The 25,178-nt window shown below is 44.3% G+C and overlaps 1 pseudogene; it reads left to right on the forward strand.

Annotated features, from left to right (window-relative positions):
• The first annotated feature begins 1,663 nt into the window (after positions 1–1,663).
• LOC146019641 (putative methyltransferase DDB_G0268948) lies at positions 1,664–19,722 on the forward strand (annotated as a pseudogene).
• Positions 19,723–25,178: the final 5,456 nt, after the last annotated feature.

A 25,178-nucleotide genomic window follows, 5' to 3' on the forward strand; every position in this document is an offset into this window, starting at 1 on the left:
AAAACATCTCCTCAGAAGATGGAGCTGCTAATGAGAAATGGAAAGAGACCACTATTCAACCAGGAATGCTTTGTTGACAGTTCATCATGTCAACATGAAGACATACTGAATGTCAACAGGGTCACTGTCGGCAAGTCATACCACACCCATATGCTATGCAAAAATTTGACAGAGCAACTGTCAAGCCAGAATTCTATAATCAGATATATTGTATAAGTCTACTGGATATGCTATTGAGAGTTATTCATTCTATCAGTGGTGTCCAGCAATACATACAGTATATGATAATCACTCTGTTAATTACTAGGCAGGATTGATCAGCAATACTTTATTTCCTGTTTATGTGCTTACTGACCCAATTTACCAGTCTAATAATAGTGGACATCAATCACAAGTGGTTTGTATAAAACTGAACTCAAAACACAACATAAAAAAACAATAAGACAATACTGTATGTGCAACATCTTTGAAAACTGTTATTGTATAATCCATGTTCTTGCTTTTATTTTTCTGTACATTACATTTATGTGTTTATTACAGAATAATGCACTTTAATGTATTTAACTGTTAATATATTGGCTAATCTTTTGCGTACTTATATGCTCCATTGCAGCCCAATCATGTTCCCAGCATAGGGGATGCAAAATAGTTTTTCAGACCAATTCATGTTTAAAATAAAATGCCACAATTAAAGACAATACAGAAGTGTATAAAATACTGCACCTAAATAACAGAGCGTAATGCATTGTTTGCTGAACTTACTGGAGCATTCAGTACAGAGTTGGACATTAGAAGACGCAGAGGTGCACTATTCTATTAAGGGCAAACAAAAGAGATTTACCCTGATTTTTTGACCCAAGATTTTTTTCTTGGTCACTTCAATTACAGAGCATCCTCTCAAAAAACAACAACACACTTTCAGGTGATAACACACAATATTCACAATTGTGACCATGAAAACGGGTCAGTTATCAGGGATTTTTTCTCCCGCTAAAGTCAGTAACTTTGTACTGGGACAAGCTCGTACTCTTTTTTACTATGCTAAAGTATATTAGTGAACCACTCTAAGATATCCTGAAATAATTTTAACTAGATCGGAGCATCTTCATACATTTCGTTAGGTGTCTTGTCGGAACAGAAGATATGGACTTAGAGCAAAACACTTTTGCAAGTTTCCTATTCAGGTCAAGTCACAATCTCAATTTTAACTTTTTCACTCCGCCCTAATGTCCATATATTTTACAGATGGACGCATGTATATACATACCTCCCAACTGTACCACTTTCCACGGGAATGTCTGTTTTTTGGGGATGTTCCTGTGTCCTGCCCAGGGCCGCCAGTGTCCCACTGTGAGGGGGGGGGACACAGTTGAGTGTCCCGCCCAGCCTGAAAGGAATTTACGCTGTGCGCATGCGTCTATTCAGCGATGTAGAGGGGCAAAATTGGGGGCGTGGCCTGATGACACAACATCCACTGAGGCCACACCCCTTTTCATAGACCACACACCCTTTTTGGCCCCACGCAAGGCTCCACTACGCGAGTGTCTTGATTAGTGCGAGACAGATGGTGGGAGGTATGATGTATAGGATATTATATTGTTCATTTTTATATCTATTCATTGGACAGATTTTCACCATAATTCCCAAGCCGACCCAATCAAATATGGCAGTTCAGTTATTCACAAGGAAGGAATTCTCATCAGTTTATCAGAAGTACATGATCCCAGTCTCCAGTAAAATAATCAATATGATTGTATCTTATGTGAAAGAAAAAGTAAGTATAATAAACTAAAATATACAATATTTATTGAATGCGTTCTACACTGCGTGTATGTACACTTACATGAAACATTGTATAGCGCACACATACAACCTGATTCTGGTTGGGTTGCAAAAGCAAACTCCTTCTTTAATGAACAAAACCATGCTGCACTGCAGGTGGGGCAGATGTAACATGTGCAGAGAGAGTTACATTTGGAGGAGTTATTTTGTTTCTGTGCAGGGTATATACTTGGTGCTTTATTTTTACACTGCAACTTAGATTTCAGTTGGAACACACCTCTCCCAAATCTAACTCTCTCTGCAAGTGGGGGGTAGTTAGAAGTGCGCTCTAATGGTACCACCTAGCAAATGAGTGTACAAATAAACATGATGTAACAATCAATCAAAGCGGAATTCGAATATTCAACAATGCAACGTAGACTTTGTTCAAAGCGTAATTCTTTATTTAAGAAGCCCAACGTGTTTCGTCAACACGACTTCATCAGGGGCATTGCAATATAAGGGGTTATTTAACATGGAAGGTATTCCTTATATCGGGCAATGTTATAAAAATCAATAAAAAGTAGTAGGGGCTGGTCCCCCGGGGTAGATCAATACCCTTTAGAAGAAATTGAGTAGGTACTCTCGTATTTATAGGATATGATGAGCCACACTAGTGGATGATAATTTGGAAGCCTCAAAATTCCAATCTCACAGTAACCATTGTTACTGTGAGAGCTCTCAGCTTGCAGTAGGTGTGTCTGTTATATCCCTACAGTGGTTGGGGTGTGGCTTCCCGACTTGCTGATGGCCGTACCCATCCCTGTACACGTCTCTTGCTGATGGCCGTACACGTCTCTTGCTGATGGCCGTACACGTCTCCGTCCATCCGCACTTGTGGATCCAGCAGCTGCGGTCTGTGTACCGCCGAAGTGTCCCGCTGAGAAGCCCATTGACACCGGTCATCTGCGCTGTGTTTCCCCTTAGAACTGCCGATGTGGACATGAGCCTTATGGTGATATGCCGAAAGCCATTTACTAACATGTATGTGAGCTACTTATTTTGTTCTTAGTAAATTTGATACTTTTACTTATATGGTGCGCTCCTTCTTTCTCTTTTGCTTACCTGTACCTTTTGAGGCTCGAGCAAGCCTCTCTTGGAGTTGAGCGGCACCTGCATTCCAATTTGGGCGGAGAAATTACTTACAGAGATATATATATATATATAAAGTTACATAGTAGGTAAGGCTGAAAATAGACTTGCGTCCATCTAGTTCAACCTGGTATAGATATCCATTGCTGATTTGGTAGGTACTGATATTTTACAGACAAATTATATTTCTTATTTGTACCCATGGATGTTTTTCTCCAGTAAATGTTTGTCCAACTTTGCCTTGAACGCATTTAATGAGCCAGCCGTTACCACCTCTCTGGGAAGAGAGTTCCAGAGTTTGACTGTTCTGACCGTAAAGAAATTCTTTCTACTAGCTGAATGAAATCTTTTTTCTTCTAATCTATACTCATGCCCTCGTGTCCTAGATTCCTTTCTAGTAGAAAAGAGGGTGTGTGACAGTTCCTTATATTGGCCCTTGATATACTTGTACATGTCGAGCATGTCCCCCCTTAAACGTCTCTTTTCTAATGTAAATAGTCCCAAATTGCTTAATCTCTCCCCGTAGCTTAAATTCTCCATTCCCCTAATAAGCTTTGTTGCCCGCCTTTGGACTTTTTCTAATTCTATGATGTTGTTTTTATAGTGTGGGGCCCAGAACTGCACTCCGTACTCGAGGTGAGGTCTCACCAATGCTTTATACAGTGGCATAATTACCCTTGAGTCCCTAGTTTCCATTCCCCTCTTAATACATGCCAGAATTTTGTTGGCCTTTTTTGTAGCTACATTACAATTGGCACTACATCCCAGTTTGCTGTCTATTTGGACTCCTAGATCCTTTTCAAGTATGGAATTACCCAGTTCCTCTCCGCTAAGGTTGTAACTTGCACACTGGTTGTGTCTCCCAAGGTGCATAACCTTACATTTATCTACATTGAACCTCATCTTCCATTTTTTTTGCCCACTCATCTAGAATTGCAAGATCATTTTGAAGCATGGTGACATCTTCTGATGATTTGATGACTTTGCTAAGTTTTGTATCGTCCAAAAAGATGGATACATTGCTGAGTAACCCTATCCCAATATCGTTAATAAAAATGTTAAACAAAATGGGCCCCAAAACCGAACCCTGGGGCACTCCACTTAGTACCGGTATCATATCTGATACGGCACCATTCACAACCACTCTTTGTTCTCTATTACATAGCCAATTCCCTACCCATCTGCAGATATTTTCACCCAATCCTAGGTTCTCCATTTTATTAATCAATCTTTTGTGTGGGACAGTATCAAATGCTTTAGCGAAATCTAGGAAAATCACATCTACAGCATTTCCATTATCGAGGTTTTTGCTAACCTCTTCATAGAACCCTAGTAGATTAGTTTGGCATGAACGATTTTTCACGAACCCATGTTGGTTAGTACTGAGTAGACGGTGATGGTCTAAATATTCCTGGATACCATCCCTTAAAAATCCTTCAAATAGTTTACCCACAATTGATGTTAAACTAACGGGTCTGTAATTAGCGGGATCTTCCTTTTTTGAATATTGGCACTACCTCTGCTATTCTCCAATCTTTTGGTACTATACCTGACGATAGTGACTTGCTAAAGATATATTGTAGGGGGGTACCTAGTTCATCCCTTAATTCCATTAATACCCTTGGATGAATCCCATCTGGCCCTGGTGATTTATTAGTTTTGAGTTTGCTTAGCCTCAGTATTATTTCCTTCAGCGTGAAATCCACAATGAGATCTGGCTTATTTGTCCCGTTTGTGATAAATGTTCGTTCCACAGTCTGCTCTCCCTTAGTAAATACTGATGAGAAGAACTCATTTAACAGTTTTGCTTTTCCCTTGTCCTCAGTAACACTTTTCCCACTAGTATCAGTTAGTGGGCCTATGTTTTCCTTAATTAAACGTTTACTATTTATGTATTTAAAAAACTTCTTTGGGTTGGTTTTGCTTTCAGTGGCTATGCACTCTTCATATAATATTTTAGCTGCTTTGATTACCCCTTTACAAGTTTTGTTTGATTCTTTGTATTTTGCGAACGCCTCCTCATTCAAGTTATTTTTATAGAATTGAAAGGCTCTGGTTTTATTGTTGATAGCTGACCTTACTTCTTTGTCCAACCATGGTGGCTTTTTTTTGTTGAATTTACCTTTAGTTACTTTAGGAATGTATTCAATAGTTAGTGAATCAAGCACCTTTTTTAGAGTATCCCATATTTCCTCTGCATTTTTTCCCTCAATAACCGTTTCCCACCCAATTCCTGTTAGGGCTTCCCTGAATAATTCAAAGTTTGCTTTTCTGAAGTTTAGTATTTTTGCAGATCCTTTTTGATGTAATTTACTGAAGTTGATTTCCAGTGAAACCATATTGTGATCACTGTTCCCTAATTGTTCAATTACTTTTGTGTTTGAAACTAAGTCTGTGTTATTTGTTAATACTAAGTCCAAGAGTGCCTCATCGCGAGTTGGAGTTTCTACCGTTTGTGTAATAAACTGGTCTTTAAGTAAGCTTAAGAACCCATTGCTTCTTGCTGATTACCTGTTTTGTTTTCCCAATCAATGTCGTGTGAATTAAAATCCCCCATAATTAATACCTGACCCTGATTTGATGCTTGTTTGATTTGGTTTAAAAGAAGAGACTCTTCTCTTTCGTTTATATTTGGTGGTCTATAGCATACCCCTATTATAAATTTGTTTTTTGTTTTTTTATTATTGTCGGTTATCTCTGCCCACACTGTCTCTGAGTTGTCGTCTTCCAGGTCTGTGCTCATATTTTTCTCACATGATGTTAAGTTATTATTTACATATAGGCACACACCCCCGCCTCTTCTTTTTTCCCTGTCTTTCCTGTAGAGTGTATATCCCTCCATGTTTAATGCCCAGTCATGCGACTCATTACACCATGTTTCTGTAATACCAATGATGTCGTAGTCGTCCCTACTGATCACCATTTTTAGCTCCCCGATTTTACTCACTAAGCTTCTTGCATTAGCCAGTAAGCATTTTAATTTATGTTTATTTTTAGATATGGCTCTAATATTGTGATTAGTTTCACCCCAGGACCCATTTGAATTCTTTACTAGCTTCCTTTTTCCCCTCTCCCCTTCAATAGACTCTCTACAGGCCTCCCCACCATGCACACTGCCTGCCCTCTTTATAGTTCTGGGAATTCTTCCTCTGTCCTTCCCTCCTTCCCGTATACTAAGATCATCTGTACCTAAGAACTGTAATGGGGTAACGTGACTGTTACAACATAACATTTTATTACATGACATTCCTGATGCACCCTGAGAGTTACCCCCGATTATACCCTTGTTATGTCCCAGGACTTTGTCTATGTCTCCGTATATATATATATATATATATATATATATATATATATATACATACAGTAGATCTACACACAGACATTCTAGGGTTACATTTGTTGGGAACCAATTAACCTACCAGTATATTTTTGGATTTTAGGAGTAAACCGAGTACCAGGAGGAAACCCATGCAAGCACAGGGAGACAATAAAAACTCTACACAGTTAGGCCCATGGTGGGGATAGAACCCATGACCTCAGTGCTGTGAGGAAGTAATGCTAACCATTACACCATCCGTACTGCCCTAGCTGCCCTAGCTGTACCATTAGTGAAAGTACTTGCATAATAAATCAGCCCACTTCCATACATTAAATGGATGTATACCATTCAGGTGGTATGGAACAATAAGGTAGACTCCTGGATTCTCCTATGACGGTCTCCCAATTTTACACTCGCGTTAGATGTAAAAAAAGGGTACTTGTGTATTATCACGGAGCCTAAGTTTCTTGCATTGTAATGGCCGTGCAATGCGATCCGATTTGCCTATGTAATTTATTCACTGCTCTCTTAGCCCCGGGGGATCGCATCGCATCGCACATATAGGGTGTACGATGCCATTACATTAGCTATACAATTATATCATTGTATGACATACAATGAGGTTTTAGGCACCCCCCCCCCCTATCCATGCCAACTCGGAGTGTGGCAAGCGGCGGTGGAACATGTCCTCCGACCTTTTCATACCCCTACTATCCACATCGGCGTGGAGTAGATATTATATAGTGGCCGAAGCATGGCAAACCCCGCAAGGAGACGCATATTACTTTACATGTATTCCACGTGTGGTCGCCATGCTTCGGGCTCGGTGGCTCACTGCGCTCAACTCCACGCCGACGTGGATAGTAGGGGTATGAAAAGGTCAGAGGATGCGTTCCGCCGCCGCTCGCCACACTTCGGGGTGGCGTGGATGGGGGGGTGCCTAAAACCTCATTGTATGTCATTATTGTATACCTAATGGCATTGTACACCCTATACAATATAAATAAAAGAGCACTGGGTACTTGTTTCCTAGCACGGCCACAATCGCGGGCATCGTGTACCTTAAAGTTAAGGTACACGATGCCCGCGATGGACCCGATTTCCTTTGAAATCAGGTCCATTTTGCCGGCAAAGGAAAAATCGCGGGCATCGCGTCGGTCGCGGCCATTAACATTGCCCCCGACGCGACTGACGCGATGGCCGCGATTTTGCCATAGTCTTCAATGTTAAAATAATTTTTAACATTGAAATCGGGAGCATCGCGTCGGTCTTGTGCCATTATAATGGCACAAGATGAGATGGACTTGATTAAGTCCATCTCACATAGGAAACAATGTGAAATGGGCCAATATGACCCATTTCACATTGTATATGGCCCCGTCGTTACCCCACGATTGATGCAAACCCGAAGCGTGGCGAGCGCAGCGAGCCCGTGTGGGGCGGCGGTGCGCGTCCTCCGACCTTTTCATTCCCCTACTATCTACGTCGGCGTGGAGTTGAGAATATAAAGTGTGGCCAGCGCAGCGAGCCATCGAGCCCGAAGCGTGGCGAGCGCAGCAAGCCCCGCGAGGGGACGCGTATACCTGTGAAGTAATACGCGTCCCCTCACGGGGCTCGCTGCGCTCGCCACGCTTCGGGCTCGGTGGCTCGCTGTGCTCGCCACACTTTATATTCTCAACTCCACGCCAACGTGGATAGTAGGGAAATGAAAAGGTCAGAGGACGTGCACCGCCGCCCCTCGCGGGCTCGTTGCGCTCGCCACGCTTCGGGTTCGCGTCAATCGTGGGGTGGCGTTCAGGGTGTCAAATTGGGGGTGTAGGGAATATTTTACATTGAATCTAATGTAAAATCGGGTCCCAGGGACCCTGTTCACATTTGATTCAATTAAAAAATCGGGTCTGTCGCGTCGCATGCGATTTGGTCGCATGCGATGCGACCGACGCGATTTTTCCGACACGACCACCCCGATGAAAATCGGTGTGGCCGTGCTAGGAAACAAGTACCGAGCACTGAATACATTACATAGGAAAATCGCATCGCACCGCGCGTACAATGGCCCATGCGATGCATTGCGATTTCCCCATGCAGAATAGCCCACTAAGCAAATAGCTTAGTGGGCACCGTGATAATACACAAGTACCAAAATAAGAGAAGAAAAGGCATGCACAATAATGGGAAACATTTTTAAAATGAATTCACACAAAAAAATATATATATAAAAAAATGCATGTACTGTACATCAAATAAAACAGTAATATACATATATGGTATAAGGTGGAGGTTTCTGGGCTTCCTCAGGAGTGTATAGAACATGCTGTGCCTTGTTGCTGCACTTACTGTATATCTTCAGTAATTAGGAATACGGGAGGGGGATGTGTACCACCTTTTTTCTAATCAGAATCAGCTTTATTGGCCCGGTATACTTGCATATACTAGGAATTTGTTTTCTGTTTGCTGTGCAGCAGCAGCCAGGTGGGTAACAAGTAAACAGCATACAGTATAAACAATAAACAATATAAACAGGTGGGGGAACATGTACAGTCATACAGAAAGTTATTCCGAGGGGGACACAGTGTTAAATTATGTGCAGAGAGTTATGACGCGACTAGACAGTGAGATGTTGAGGAGTTCACGTTCGGCAGGTGAACCGCTTGAGGGAAGAAACGTTTTAGGCTTCTGGTGGACCTGGTTTTAATAGCCCTGTAGCGTCTGCCTGATGGCAGCAGGTTAAACAAGCCATGGCCAGGATGTAGTTGGTCCTTGATATCTTCATTGCCCACTTTTTTGCTCTGGACAGGTACAGGTCCTGGACAGAGGAAAGGTCCGCCCCGATGATCTTCTCAGCGGTTTTGACTACCTTTTGGAGCCTGCATTTGTCTCTCTTACTGGTGGAGCTGTACCACCCCAGTACGGTATCAAGGAGCACAGTACAGACTCCACAATTGCGGAGTAGAAGAGGAGCAAAAGCTTCTGTGGGATGTTGGATTTCCTCAGTTGACTAAGGAAGAACAGCCTCTGCTGATCTTTTCCATCAACAGTCTCTGGGCCCCCATATAAGGTCCAGGGAGATTGTGGTTCCTAGGAACTTGAAGGAATCCACTAGCGACACCACACTGTCATAAATTGCTAGCGGAGGAACAACAGACTTCTTCCTAAAGTCCACTACCATCTCAACGGTTTTGAGTGGGTTGAGCTCTAGATGGTTGCTGCTGCACCACCGGCCACTTCTTGTCTGTAGGCCAATGCGTCCCTGTCCTTCATGAGGCCAATGATGGTAGGGTCATTGGCAAATTTAATTATCTTTACTGATCGTGCCTCTGAGGTGCAGTCGTTGGTGTAAAGGGAGAAGAGCAGGGGTGAGAGTACACTGATGAGAAGGAGTGTTGAGAAGCTAATTCACAATCGATAACATCTTATGATATAAATAGATGGCGGCATACCCTCCAACATCTGAAGGGCGGAAAGCAGTACAAATTCAGAAATGGGGCGTCAACGCAGGTAAAGGGGCCTAACTGCACCCTTTTTTCTATACTTTTTCTATACCATTTTTGGCTGGTACAGGCCATAAGAAACGGTACTGTGTTGGAAAAAAAAGGTATGTACAGTTGGAGCATATGTGCCGGTATAACACTAATATTATAATAACACTTATGTCAGCATAAACCTTTTGTTCATACTGCTTATGCACTCTGTAAGTCACTGCGAACCCCTTGTGGCTCCATATTGTAATTGAAGGGTAATACATTTTTATAATAACATCAACAACATATTGGCCCTTATTCTGATCGGTGCGGATATTCCCGCATTCTTACGGAGCGGTCCGCACGCCACGGTGTTCTGCCGCGTGCGGCCATCGTCCGTAGAAACGCCCACGGGTCCTCCGCATTCGGACGGACTCACTCTTTAAGAACAGGGCGTGTTTACGGACGACATACAAACCATGCGTGTGCGGGAGAAACACTCAGATTCTGCACGGTATTACAGAGTATTACAGATTATGCTCGGGAATACCGCATCCGAACGGGAGCCAAGCGGTGCTACCGCCCGTAAGCGGAGTATTTACGCCAAACAACCCACTATTATGTATCTTCTGCAATACATCACATGACCCACTTATTCAATTACCTATCCTCATAAAAAACTTCTTATTTGGAATTGGAATCAATTAGATGCCAATATATCCTTACAAGCATGCCTAACACATGCATTGCACACATTAACCCTTACAGCAATTGAAGTGCAATGGTTTCTATTAAAGCACTGACAAGCGTCCTATTAGTGAGTAATGAGTAAAGGAGTCGATTCTATTGGGTTCAGGTGTTAATGCTTGTAGTCATTAGGCGTACGTTCGCCTACCGCATGAACGAGTGGTGTCCGCAAAGCAATAGTACACTTGTGGACACCGCACATTTCTTCCCTTTTTGATCGCGTGCATTCGGAGTGGTATCCGAATGTACGCCCCCCAACATAAGTGTACTCCCCCGTGTCCGCCCATGTTTCCGCCCCGTTTTGCCCACTTTGAAACTACGCCCATGTGTCATTCCGCATGACGCCCATAATACGCCCATATTTCCCGACTGATTGCGGGGAACAGTTTGGGACGGGATTTGGCCGAACTGGTACGGAGTCAAGGCCTGGCACATGCGCGTTGCGTTCTCCACGCATGCGCAGACGCCGTAAAGACGCCATCTGAAAGTATGCGGTAAAGTACGCGTCAATCAGAATAAGGGCCATTGAGAGCATTATATCTGTACAAAATATATTCTGTCCCTCTCCATAGCAGAAAGGGCAGTCTCCTGATATGGCGCTGGATGTTGGCTGTGGAACAGGACGGTACACCTTGCCTCTAGCTCCTCACTTCAAGAAGGTTCTGGGAATTGACACCAGTGAATCTCAAATAAATTTGGCCAGAAGATACACTTTAGCTGAGAATGTGTCCTACATGTGAGTATTCTACAGTCATTTAGCCATCCAGATATCAGGAACTATAACAAAACAAGACCACAATGACATCACAAATTCTTTCTAGGGTTGGCTAAGCTGAGAAGTTACCACTGAAAAATGCCTCAGTGGACCTAGTCAATGCGGTCTAGCAGCTCATTGGTTTGAGGTTGACAAATTTCTCCATGAAGCAACTAGAGTGGTCAAGGACAACGGCTGCCTTGCCCTTCATGCTTACTATCCATCCACTAAAATAGTATATGGTGATCTGACAGAAGAACTTACAGCACTTATGGGAGAGGTAAGGCATCACCTCAAAAATAAATTGATTTAAAATGACATATAACACAGGGGAACAGTCAATCTGTTCCAAAGGGTTGAAGAGTCGATTCGATTAATTTTGTCCTCCTGGTCATGAATATGCCATACTTATTTTTCCATTGTTTTTTGAGATATGCATGTCTTATGCATATGTTAGTGAGGAAATATTAATGTGTTATGCATCTCAAACATGATTACCAGCTACGTTATCACAAATAAAACACATTCTTGTTATTGTTGAAAGAAGGTAGTTGTTAAAAAGAACTAAAAGTAAGTCTGTTCTGTCACATGAAGCGGCCAAGACTATTGAGCTACAGTACTTCAAATAGAGAAAACAACTGAATTGTATATATATATAATATATATATATATATATATATATATATATATATATAATTTTTTTTTATGTATTATAGATTGTACAATTATGAGTAGGGCTCTCTTACATTCCTCTCTCTTACTGTACATCTCTCTATTTTGTTTAAAAAGGAATTATTTATTGTTTGTAAAGCTTTACAGGAAAGCCTGCCAGTATATAAAACCGATCCTTATTAAATGCACCAGTGACTTATGCCCCTTTCAGATCGCACTTAAAAAACGGTATTTTGCCGATTTTTAACCGTTTTAAAACGGTAATCTGTGCGGTCTGAAAGGTGCAGGACCACTTAACCGTTTTACAAAAGCCGATTTTGTAAAACGGTTAAAATGCAGGGTCCTACCCGTTTCAGACCCGGTATTTTGGCATCAAAATCGGGTCTGAAACGGTATTTAGGACCCAGCCAATGAGCTGGGTCCTAAGATCAGCGCAGTGAATATTTAATGAGCGCTCATTAAATATTCATAGCACTGGACACCCCCCGCCGCCCCCGCGCGCGCAGGTTAACTTCCCCGACCCCCCGCAATGTGTTTAAGAAACCCACACTCCCCCCCACCCCCCTCCGTGCAGCCGGTACCTTCCGTTGCAGATCCCGGCATTACTGTATGGACGGAGGCACTTATGAAAAAAAGTATCTTTCTTAAAATGGCTGCCACATAGGAAAACCAGTTTTAAAAAACTGTCTTTCGTATGGGGGCAGCCATTTTCCGAAAGTCACTTTTCTTATAGGAAAAGTGACTTTCGGAAAATGGCTGCCCCCATACGAAAGACAGTTTTTTAAAACTGGTTTTCCTATGCGGCAGCCATTTTAAGAAAGACACTTTTTTTCATAAGTGCCTCCGTCCATACAGTAATGCCGGGATCTGCAACAGAAGGTACCGGCTGCACGGAGTGGGGGAGGGGGGGGTTCTTAAACACATTGGGGGAGGGGGGGTGGGTGATGTTAACCCTAGGGGGGGGGATGTTAACACGCGGGGGGGGGGTGTTAACACGCGGGGGGGAGGGGAGGTGATGTTAACTTTAGGGGGGGGGGCGATGTTAGCCCTGGGGGTGGGGGGTGGGGGTGGTGGTGGTGATGTTAACCCCTGGGGGGGGGGCGCTGAAGACTGTACTGGCTTTGACCCTGTATTTGGAAAGTTTCCAAAAACGGGTCTGCCAGTGTCAAAAAAACGGCACTTAAACGGTAATATACCGCTTAAGAGTTGCGATGTGAAAGGGGTTTTACCTGGCAGACCCGTTTTTGGAAACGTTTTCAAATACAGGGTCAAAGCCAGTTATGCAGTCTGAAAGCAGCATTACATTGGTACAAGGAACACATAATGCTTCTAAACATGAAAAGGGGCAATGAATAAAAATCTATTTACTGTGGGAAATTTACTAAATGGGAGTTCTATTTTAAATGGGATGTTGCTATGGGCAACCGATCAGATACTATATATTCTAGAAGGCGCTAAATAAATAAGACGTCGATTTTGATAGCAAAAATCCATGTGAAATAAAACTTCCACCTTTGCCAATTTGCCCTATTGCATCCTAGAAAATGATCTGGTTGATTGCTATGGGGGGCAACACAACCACTTTATCTTCATATCGCATAATTTTCTTTTTCATTATTTATTTAAACACATTCACATTTTTGCAGGTATGGGATAATTTATTCACGCATTCTTCCAAGTATACACAGCACATGCTATGTCAATACCAAAATATATATGAAGCTGTTCCACTAAAAGACAAGATGCGGTGAGTGATTTAGCAAAAGAAAGATTTTTTTTATGTAAAAGCCCCCTGCTTTTACAGGGAGGCCGGTATGGTTCCTGCTGGCCCGGGCCCTGTGCTCTCCTTAGTGGCCCTGGTCTAAAATTGATGAGATAGTTAACTCAAAGGCTTGTATGCTCCAGGTCTAAAGAAAACAATGAGCACAAGATAATAATAGCATGCTCGGATCCAATGAGATGAGCCACTGGCGTCCACACCGCCGCTGTCGGACAAAGCTGGTCCTGGGAATAGACAAACCAGGCAAATTCCTATTGGAATGCCTAAAGTATATTGGTATGCCTAGTGGCATTAATTCCAAGCCTAGGGCTGGCTATGATTCAGTTTGACAGTGGGCTGTTGGGCGGATGGCTTATGACCAATGTCAAATACTTTTGATGGCTATCCATCAGATAGTTTATAACACCTCGGTCTTGGTTGTGGGTGCCTGCTAGGCCTCTGGGTATATAGGTATCCTCCCAGCTTTGCGAACCTGCCGGTTATAGTTTTTTTAAGTCTTGTCTGTGTCTAGTTAAAGTCTTGTAGAGTCCTGTTATAGTCCTGTGTATTCCAGCAGGCACTCCTGCCGGGTGTCCTGTGAATTCCTGCCTGTGTCAGGGAACCATTGCTGCAGTCTATGAACACAGACCCTGTCTGACAGAGATATGTGCTGGTTTTTCCACCTTCAGTATTTCAGCTGATCCCTGTTAGAGTTTATCTGTGTGGAATATATGTCCTCTCTTATTAGGGGTTTAGCCATCCACACAGGTTATATATTGTTTATTATTAACATCTTCATGCATTGTTGCATTTATGCCATTAGCCAGGACATACTGTGTTCACATCCTGCTGTGTCTCTGTAGTTAAAAGTGTGGGTGTGTGGAATTACTTATTTGCACAACATCTTCTTGCATTGTTGCATTCCCGGGAGTTCATTGCAGGATTGCTCCCATATTCATCCCCTCAACTCCCTGGTGTTTCTGACCACTATTATAAAATGTATCACAGTCTGTTTGTTTTCATGGGATTTAGTCAGTAATCCTTTTGTCCATCTCTCAGTTTCGGTTGATGCATTGTCCTACATAAAACCTGGGGGTATCGGGGTCGGAGCGGGCCTATCTTGCTACTTCAGACGTGGCTGCTATAGGTGAAGTATAGCACTGCATGCATCAATCGACCACTGGGATAAACAACAAAGTCGGGTGTGGTGCGTGGTCAGTCTCCTTCCGTATTTGCATATGGGGACTCCCCAGAGTCCTAACATTGGGACTTGTAGCTTCACAACATCTGGAGGGCCATAGATTGGACATGCCTGTCTTAACAGAGAGTGAAACCAAAATGATATGTTTCAACCTTCCTGGATATGGACAGAGGGAGCTGTAAAGACAGAGATTGGAGGTAGGGGTAGATAGGGACTAATATATCATTTTGACGGGCTTTTAACTAGTCTAAACATAAATGCAAATACTATAGCATCCTTTCTGCTGTGACTGTATGATTCATCACTTAAGAATTGCACAAATGCTAACAAATCAAAATGTCATATATACAAGGATGCTGTATGCAACAACATTTATAAATAAGATACGAATATCCTGAAGGCAGAAAATGTATCTATAAATATGCAACACTAATTTCAGGTTGTACTTCTAAAGACTAACATAATAGGGGTGTACTCACATAGGAATTTTCTAGTACTTACACAAGATATTAAAGTATCTAATCAGGGGCGTAACTAACTATTTTGCGCCCCCCCGCCGCACGTTTTTTCGGCGCCCCCCCACCCCCGCACACACCTAACCTGCCCCCCTTCTTACCTGTACCTGAACCTGCGGTCTGCGTCTCGCCCGGCTCTCTGCCGGGACCTGCCTGACCGTCACGGTCCCGGCCGGGTCCTGCTGCTACAATGAAAAACTGACTCTTAGAAAATGGCTGCCCCCATACTGCAGACAGAAAACTGTCTGCAGTATGGGGGCAGCCATTTTCTAATTGTCAGTTTTCATTGCAGCAGGAGCCGGCCGGGACCGTGATGGTCAGGCAGGTCCCGGCAGAGAGCCGGGCGAGACGCAGACCACGGGTAACTATAGCCCCGCAACCCCCCGGTGGCGCCCCCAATTTCTCTGCGCCCCCCCGCCACCGCAAGGGCTGTGGAGCAATAGATACGCCACTGTATCTAATACAATATCAGCCATACCATTCTAACCAGTTTTTAAAAGACGTGAAGCTGTGCAGAGGTGGGATACAGTAAACACCAAGTGAACAGTTGTGTTTTGAAGTTAATGTATTGGAAGAGCAAAAATGGACAACTGTAAAGGTCTAAGCGACTTTGGCCTGGACAAATTGTGATGTATAGCTGGCTAGGTCTGTGCATCTCCAGCACAGCAGGTCTTGTAGGGCCCAGTCTACACTGTTTAGTACAGTACTAACCAAAAATGGTCAAAGGAAGGACAACTGGTGAACTCATCAAAGATTCCGACTTTCACCCGCAGCCTCTTACCTCTGCTGTTGGCAGATTCGACAATGTAGGGACTCTTTAAGTCAGTGCAGATTAGACTGTTAACAAAGTCCGAACTGCATGAACTAAAATGTGTCCGAAAATGACTGCATTGAATAGATATGTGCTGATATTTCCGACTGTTGGAAATGTCGGTACACATGTTTGTGATCAGATCATAGAAAGCAATGCCTGGTGTTAATCATCGTGTTTTGGTTTTGGGAAAATCAACTCGAGCGATTTGGATTTTGGTTCGATTTTGGAATTCTTTAAAATTGATAAAAAATGACCTCCTCTCCATGGTCTCCCGCAAGTTGTTGGGCAAACTGTAACCAGCTTTGATATGCAGTTGAGTCATCATGTGCTTTCATTTTAGCACCAGTGGTGCAAGTAGAATTTTTTTCTTGGTGGTACTGATGGCCTCCACCAAAAATGGGCGTAACAATGTGTCATGAGGGGGCGTGGTCACAAAAAGCTAGAGGAGTGACTAAATGACAATAGTGGCGTGGCATCAGGAGACAGGGAGTGAGAAACAGGGAATGACTGGGGGTGGGTTGGCTGTTGCTTGGGGGAGAGCCGGGCAGCTTGTGCTTACAATTGTGGAGCCTGCTCTTCATGCTGTCGGCGCCGCTGATGCCTGTCAGTGTGACAGGCTAAATCAGCAGTAGCTGCATACAGCACCAATCATAACGCTGGGTGGCCGGGCTGTGGATGCATTATATTTAGACTTAAAATAAAAATAGAATTGACAGTGGGTCATGGGGTAAGTGGTACTGCGTACCTGCAACATATTTCTTACAGGTACTCCGTACCACGCCGTACCCCCTTACTTGCAACACTGTTTAGCACCCTCCCATACTTGTAGTCCTATAGAGTCTATTGTTCTCCCATGCACACTTTTTAAACCCCCGCCACTGCTGTTCTAATCTGGACACTCAGGTTTGGAGGACACCAAGTCAACATTTTCTCCATTTTATTTCCCCTTGGTATGTTTTTTTTGTCTTAACTTCAAAGTTTTTCCTTGTAAATTCACTTACTGCAGAGACAGGTGTTTTTATGCTGCATTCATGTGACACACCATAGCGCAGGTGGACCGCTAGTCATGTGACACACCATAGCGCAGGTGGACCCCTAGTCATGTGACACACCATAGCGCAGGTGGACCCCTAGTCATGTGACACACCATAGCGCAGGTGGACCCCTAGTCATGTGACACACCATATTGCAGGTGGAACCCTAGTCATGTGACACACCATATTGCAGGTGGAACCCTAGTCATGTGACACACCATAGTGCAGGTGGAACCCTAGTCATGTGACACACCAAATTGCAGGTGGAACCCTAGTCATGCATTTTTTTGTTGTTGCATTTCTTGTCACATCATTTAACCCCTTCAGTGGTAATCCTGAGAATTTTCAGGGCTATGCTTCAGTGCCCAGACTGGCAAACCTGGGAAATTCTCGGAATTGCCGCTGCTTAGAGCTGGGCAGCACCGCTGAGCTGATCACTGAGCTCAGCTTCAGCACTGCCTGGCTCCGGCTGCTTGGCCACGCCTCCCCCTCCCTCCCCCGGCTCTCAGGTCTCATGAGCAGTGTGACTCAGATGCAAACACAGTGGAAATAAATACCTCAACTGCACCTACTGTAACACGGGGTAAAAAAGTAGCTGCACCACTGTATGTGAAGTCAGATATTTGGTAGAAATCTCGCTCTTAAAATTACATTATTATTCAAAAAACAGTGTTTGTCCCCCTTCTCCTCAGTGGTCCCCTGCATACTGTACCTCTCTATTTATCTTCCAGGATCACTGACATACCAGTCACTGTTCAGATGTCCATCTCAGACATTATGGGCTACATACAGGCAATTTACATGTACCAGGCATTTGCGGATAAAGATCCAGCGGGAGCCACAGAATTTTTGGTAACGACTGAACAGAAGTACGTGGTGGGACCGGTGTGCTAATGCAGCTTCATTTTACAAAGCATGCGGGGGTATGGATCATTGGGTTGACCTCAAAAGGTCAACATGAATTAGGTCGACACATAAAATAGGTCAACATGGCCAGGGTCGACAGTATTGGAAAGTTGACACATGCATTAGTATAGGCGTGCGCAGACCATTTCATTAAGGGGTTCACCACTGGAGGGGCGTGTCTATCATCGCCTACTGGGCACCAATGCAAACGAAATAGAAGGTGACTTATTTATGTATATGGGCTTCACAATAAATTACACACACACACACACACACACACACACACACACACACACACACACACTCAATGGGGACAGTGCGCTGAAACAATTTACATTGTAATGCCCCTTACACATAATGCCACACACTGTAATGCCCATTACACATAATGTCACACCGTAATGCCCATTAAACATGTCACACACCATAATGCCAAACACCGTAATGCCCTTTAAACATAATATCACACACACCGTAAGGCCTATGAAAACATAATGCCATACACCTTAATGCCAATTAAACATAATGCCATAAACCGTAATGCCCATTACACATAATGCCACACTCCATTATGCCCATTACACGTAATGCTACACACCATTATGCCCATTACACATAATGCCACACACCATTATGCCAATGAAACATGCCACACCCCATAATGTCCATTAAACATAATGCCGTACACTGTAATGCCCATTACACATAATACACACACCATTATGCCCATTAAACATGCCACACACCGTAATGCCCATTAAACATAATACCACACTCTGTAATGCACATTAATCATAAAGCCACACACTGTAATACCCATTACACATTATACCACAAACCATAATGCCAATTACATATTATACCACATAAGTGCTGCTTACCTAAATGCTAGTTGTCAGAGGTATATTGCTCAATGCCAGGGGATACATGATCGTTGCCAGGGATTACATGCTCGTTGCCAGGGTGGAATGTTACATGCTCATTACTAGGGGAAAATACATGCTCATTGCTATGGAGTGCTACATTGTAATTGCTGGAGGAAGGGGGGTTGTGAGATGTTACATGCTTGTTGCCAAAGGGTTCATATATTTTTGCCAGGGAGGAAGGTTACATGCTCATTGCACAGTGGGTATCTTTCAAACAGCATGCCAGTGATACCCGAATCCATACTTCTGGGTAGCTCTGGCTGCACTGTTATCCTTTCACAGACACTAGAGGTTTGGCAGTACCTCTAGTGTCTGTCTCCTCGAAGGCGGTGGCCATTTTTGGACGGGCCGTCACCTTCCACATGTGGGCGGGCGGGTGGCTGAGGAGCCTGGAGAAGGTGGTGGCTGGAGGTGGCTGGAGGTGATAGACAGGATCTGTGGGCAACATCACATCTATTCATTTTTAGATGTTTTAGTAAATTTTAAAATATACTGCATTTTCTCTTTATTATAAAGCATAACATAAAAACGCTACAAATATGAGTTGTATACATTGATTTTTGCTTAATAGATGTTGGTTTTTATTGCAGTATTTTATAAACTATTCTTGCAGGTTCCGAGGCATACTGGGGGAAAAGGCAGATTCTGCTGTGATGAACGCCCATTTTAAACACTATTGTATCCTGGCTTGTAAGAATTGACATGGTGACTGAACAAGACACATTAATGATGTCATCAATTGCTTTCTATTGATCAATAAAAAAGTCATACAAATATACATTTTACAAAAGCAAAAATTAAACATTCCTGTGTTCAGTTTTACCCATATTGTGTATGCATGGTACCAGTAGCAGGACATTATTAATGCCATGCATGAATGCAAAACAAAGAAAAGTTATCATCATGAACTGCTGCTACATGGCCGATATTGGTTTGATTTTGCAAAATGTCCAATTTTTCCTGCAAAAGTCAGATATTTTGCCAAGCGTAACACCAGCAGATGAGCGACAGAGGTGGACGTTGTTGCAGGAGCGCGCATCAGCGATCACCGCTCATCGCCAGGTCATACACACTGGGCGGCTTTTGAGCTGAAAGCAGCTCAAATGGTTAAAGGCCCTTATTCTAATTCCTGTGTACGCACAGGGGATCGGGGGTTTGCAAGTCAACCAGAATAAGGTCCAATGTGAGCTGCTTTCAGCTCAAAATCGCCCAGTGTGTATGGGCCTTTAGATTTTGGTGAGTTAGTTTATGTGCAGGGTACACACTGCCTGCATCACCACAGTGATGTGAAGGTCCGGCATGATAGGAAGGTCCGGCATCGTAAACACCCTTTGACTATCCTTGGGGATTTGTGATAAATGTCTTTAGGAGGGTGCGGTTGTTTGCAGTTGCTCCTGAGCTTAGGTGCAGTGGGACTGAACTTGTGTCGCCATGGAAAGTTTTGCTGGCTGCAGGTGGCTACGAAAAGGTGTGTTTATCTTTTTTGATGTCCTTCTCTTGGGGCCTGGAGTTTTCAGAAAAGGGCTACAAATGGCGCTTGAAGACAAATGTATTCTAAAGGTGGTCCATGACTGTCGCTGACTGGGGGATGTCTTGTCCCACCAATATGGGGTGTTTCTTAGCAATGTCTTTGATACAAAGGTATGAGATGTATACCTGTTATTCATGGAAACCAGGGGCTTCCTTCCTAATTGTACGTGTTCACTTAAGGAATGTTTGACTCGACATCTCAACATGCCATCTTCACGAGTTTCATTCCTGACTTACAAGCAAACTTTAATAAAGGATAACCCCAATATATGGCTTGATCGTCCAATGTCTCCACATTTGCTGGAAGTATTGGCTCTGGAAGTCTAACACCTCTTGGCCTAGCAATGTTGGATGCCATGTTAGCTGATTTTATATTATTGGTTGATGGGTATTTAAATACCTATAGCCAAGGAGCAGCGGATGATTTGGGCAGCACTGAGATCTGTTTTGAGCTTTCAAAAGAACTTCAGAAACTTTCTGTTTTACAGCAAGTTAGGCAAGAGAAAGCAATACATGAATACATTGTCAATGGCCAAGGGTTTCTTACCCAGGTGGAAAAGAGAAGCCAATGAATGGAATAGCTGCACTGCAGAGCAGCAGAGGAGAGGAACCTACTGGCCAGACAACTCTCTTTATATTTCTGGGGGGGTGGGAGGATGAAGAGGAGGGCTGTGATCGTTGTGTGAAGCTGAACCACTAGTCAAGAACATAGGCCAGGGCCTTAGCCGTTCCTAAATGGCATATTGGTAAGCTTACGTTTCTCCTCCAAGGATTTACATTTATTTTTTCTTCAACGTACTGAACTTTGCCATTTTGGATTTTGGTCATTGGCCTTGGCAGACAACGTTGAAGGCATTTCATGTTCTATGTCTTGACTAGTGGCAGCAGCTTCAGCACTAGGAGGAAGTGGTTCTTGTTCTTTCACTTTTATAGCCTCCATATTTTTGTTCTCCATTATCTTTCTGGAGTTATAAAATATGCGGCACAGGAGACTAGTGTACCCCTAAACCACACACTGTTACGATCCGGGGAGTAACTGAAGTAACTGAATGTCTCCCAGACTGTATGGTGGTGCTGCCTCTAACCACACTCTATTGGCCCTCCCTGACAGGTGGTCATGGACTGCGGGATGCTAGGCTTCGCCTGTAACCACCACGGCTGAAAGGGCGAGTTAGGCCCGCCCAAGCTCCAGTGCAGCCAGGTGTTAGGTGGTGACAAGCCCACGATGACCACCAGGGATAGGTCCAAGAGGACAATCTGACTAAACTAATAACCCAGACTAAAGAGGATAATGCAGAAGTACAAGTCCCTTAAGTGACACAAGTATGGAAAATAATAATGAAAATACTGCGACTCCGTCGCAACCAAAACAACAGACAAGCGACCCTGTCGCAACCAAACACCAGGCGACTTTGTCGCACACAGACAAGTTGTTCCTAGCACAACTTAAAGGGGAACAACCCCACATAAATAAGCTGGAGGAATAATGCCCAACCTCCTGTGATCAGATCTGAATTAGGCCCTCTGTCTTTGCATCTCTGTACTGGACCCGGGTCTGTGAAATGCTACTTTGAGAAGTTTGTACTTTGCAATCACTGTTAAAAAAACTCACATTTGGATGATTGGTTTTGAACAGTTTGTTCCATTCTTGCTTTGTTTACTTTCCTTTGATTATCAATCATTTAAGCAATAAATCAATCATCCTGCTTTACCTGGAATCCACTGCATCAATTTTCTGTCACTGCTCCTTGTACTGGCCTCTGGGCTCTCGTCTCGTATTCAAGATAAACATTTTATGGGTGGCCTCAGTCCTCTGATCTAGCTCTTGAGTATTCCAAATATTCTATCGGGTTGTAAAGCTTATTAAACTGCGATCTTGTCTGCCACTGCTGTGCCACTATGTTTTGTAGATTTGGTATAGCATACCTCTCAACCTTGGGTAACCTGTGATTGGGCCATGAAGGGGATGTGGCCTTGCGGTCAGGGGGTGTGGCATATTTTCATGATCCTCCCACAAGGACACATCCCGTTTGTCAGCAACAGGGATTTCTGTGTTCCCAGCTGTCACCTGGGTGAGCCAGTGGAGGGCTCTGGAAACTAGAGACTTGATGATTTGATGAAGTAGAAATACATACACTGGTACACCAAGGAACAGCTGGACCACAGGGTTGGCAGAGATCAGGAACAGGGCCGCGGAGTCTAACTCGCCTGCGGTTTTCACCAGGGAGAACTGCAAGGAGGACTTACCGATGAGCAGGTAGCGGCCCCCTGCCCTGGTCCTCTGGACTTAGTTGGCTGGTGAGGGCATAAACTGGGTAATGTATGCTGGAGACCTTGAGAAATGACAAGACTATTGTGTATGCAAATTTCAGTGGGTATCAGTCTGAGAACTGAGGGTGACGGTAGTCATTGGCCTGGTAGTCGGTGATGACAGATGGCCTGGAAGCTGGTGACAACAGTAGATGGCATAAGAACTGGGGATGATAGTTGATGGCCTGAGAGGCAGAGATTATAGTCAATGGCCTGGGAGCCGGAGATGATTGTTGACAGCCTGAGAGCAGGAGATGATTGTTGATGGCCTGGGAGCTGGAGATGAGTAGTCAACGGCCTGAGAGCCGTAGGGTAGATGCCAACATGGGAGCCTGTGAAGGGTAGTCGATGGCCTGGGAGCCGGAGGTGATAGTGCTAGTCAAGACACTGATGGTATTGTCACTGACAGGAAACAATGATTAGTAGCGGGCCCTTTATCACTATTAGTTGCTATCACATACCCAACATTCTATGACACTACACTTTATTACACTACACAGCTATATTTTATTTATTTGATGCCCTGGGGTGGTTTTTCTGAACTGGTTTGGGCAGGTGTGAACCCCATATTGCTAAGGATCTGCTCAAAAGAGGTGACCTTAATGTGGTGGGCAGGTACATATCTTTGGCCAAATGTATGCTAACAACCTCATAAATGAAATATAAAAGGAATATATGTTAGCAGTAAGCATAGTGCACCTGCAAACCCCTCTTTTTTCATGTGCTCAAGTACTAAGGTCAGAGTTTGCAGGTAACCTATTGGAGCAAGAATTGTCCACCTGATGGTCTTCAACATGGAGGAGCCTAGAATGCAGACAACCTGAAGTAGCCTGTGATTACTTCAGCAGACAGGAATCCTCACAGGTGAGTAATCAGCCAGGAGTGTGATGCTGCTGCTGCAGCAGCAACATGGACACAGGCACGCCTGGAAAAACTTGGAAATAGAGAAAACAAATGTGAAACTAGTCAGGTTTGTGACACCGTTTTTGCCACTGCAGGTATATGGCTAGCACTCTGTGAGCTGCTGGCCATGCCACCAGGCCCTCTGTCTCCATCAATTGTCTATCTGCCGCAGAGCAGTGGGTAGCAGGGGGGGGGGCACCAAACTGCCCCCACCCCCACCCCACCGCGGGACGCTGTTGGCCCTGAGTGGGATGGGGATGCAGTTACAATCCCGGCGGTCGGGATCCCGGCGTTTAGAATCCCGACGCCGGAATCCCGACCGCCGAAATGCCGACACATTCTCCCTCCGTGGGTGTCCACGACACCCCTGGAGGGAGAATAAATTAGTGTGCCGAGCGTAGCAAGGCACCGGGCCCGCTGCGTGGCGAGCGCAGCGAGCCCGCAAGGGGGGGCGATCCACGTCCCCCCCTTGTCGGCATTTCGGCTGTCGGGATTCCGGCGTCGGGATTCTGAACGCCGGGATCCCGACCGCCGGGATTCAATACTGAATCCGTGGGATGTAGGACAGTCACAAAAAACCTGACTGTCCCATGAAAATCAGGAAGTATGCATCATTTCCTCCGGCAGATAGAAGCTTGTGCCTTGCTGTTCCAATCAGCAACAAACCTTTCACGTGAAAATATAGCAGTAGGGGGCTGGTGTCCAGTAGATGGTTCTGGAGCAGCAGGAGCCCAAGATGGAAGGAGATGGTAGCAGTCAATCAGCAGCCCTGGTTCAGTACAGGGGAGGGGATGCCTAAACATACCCTTGCTCCGGGCACCATGGCAACTACAGTAGCTACACCTCTGAGTCTAGGGCCCTCCCTTATATATCCTTTATTATGTATTGGAATTTACACTTAAAGGCAAGAGACTCCTTAAGCCTGGAATAGAACCCTTCGATCTGTCCCTGATTGTTTTTAAGTAGGTTTCTTGGCTTTGCTGACTGCATACAGATGGAGCCGGCTCCATCATTGCAGTGGATGGCGATTCTACTGTCATCCACCGCCAGCGGCTGGCTACCGTCAGGGGCGCGCGCGCACGAGACGCTCACTCGTCCTGTGGCAACGGAGCTTGATGGGGTTCTCGCTGCCTCCCCGCCGTCGCCACCGGTCCCCCTTGCCGCCCGACCCCCTCCCCCCCCGAACTGGGCAGCATCTCCCTGAAGCGGAGACGGCAGATGATTTTGACAGAACCATGCTCAGACCAATGTGATCTTTACGTGGTTCTGTCCAAAAACATGTGTAAAGTAAAACATTTTTTTTTTAAAGGCATGGGGTCCCCCAATCTGAGTATAACCAGCCCCAGGCTCAAAGAGCCGGTCCTGGTTTAATAAAATAATGGGGCAAATGAAATAGGGTCCCCAGGCCAGACTT

The sequence above is a fragment of the Crinia signifera genome, chromosome 7 (genome assembly GCF_055691185.1).
Source record: "Crinia signifera chromosome 7, ASM5569118v1, whole genome shotgun sequence".
Lineage (NCBI taxonomy): Eukaryota > Metazoa > Chordata > Amphibia > Anura > Myobatrachidae > Crinia > Crinia signifera.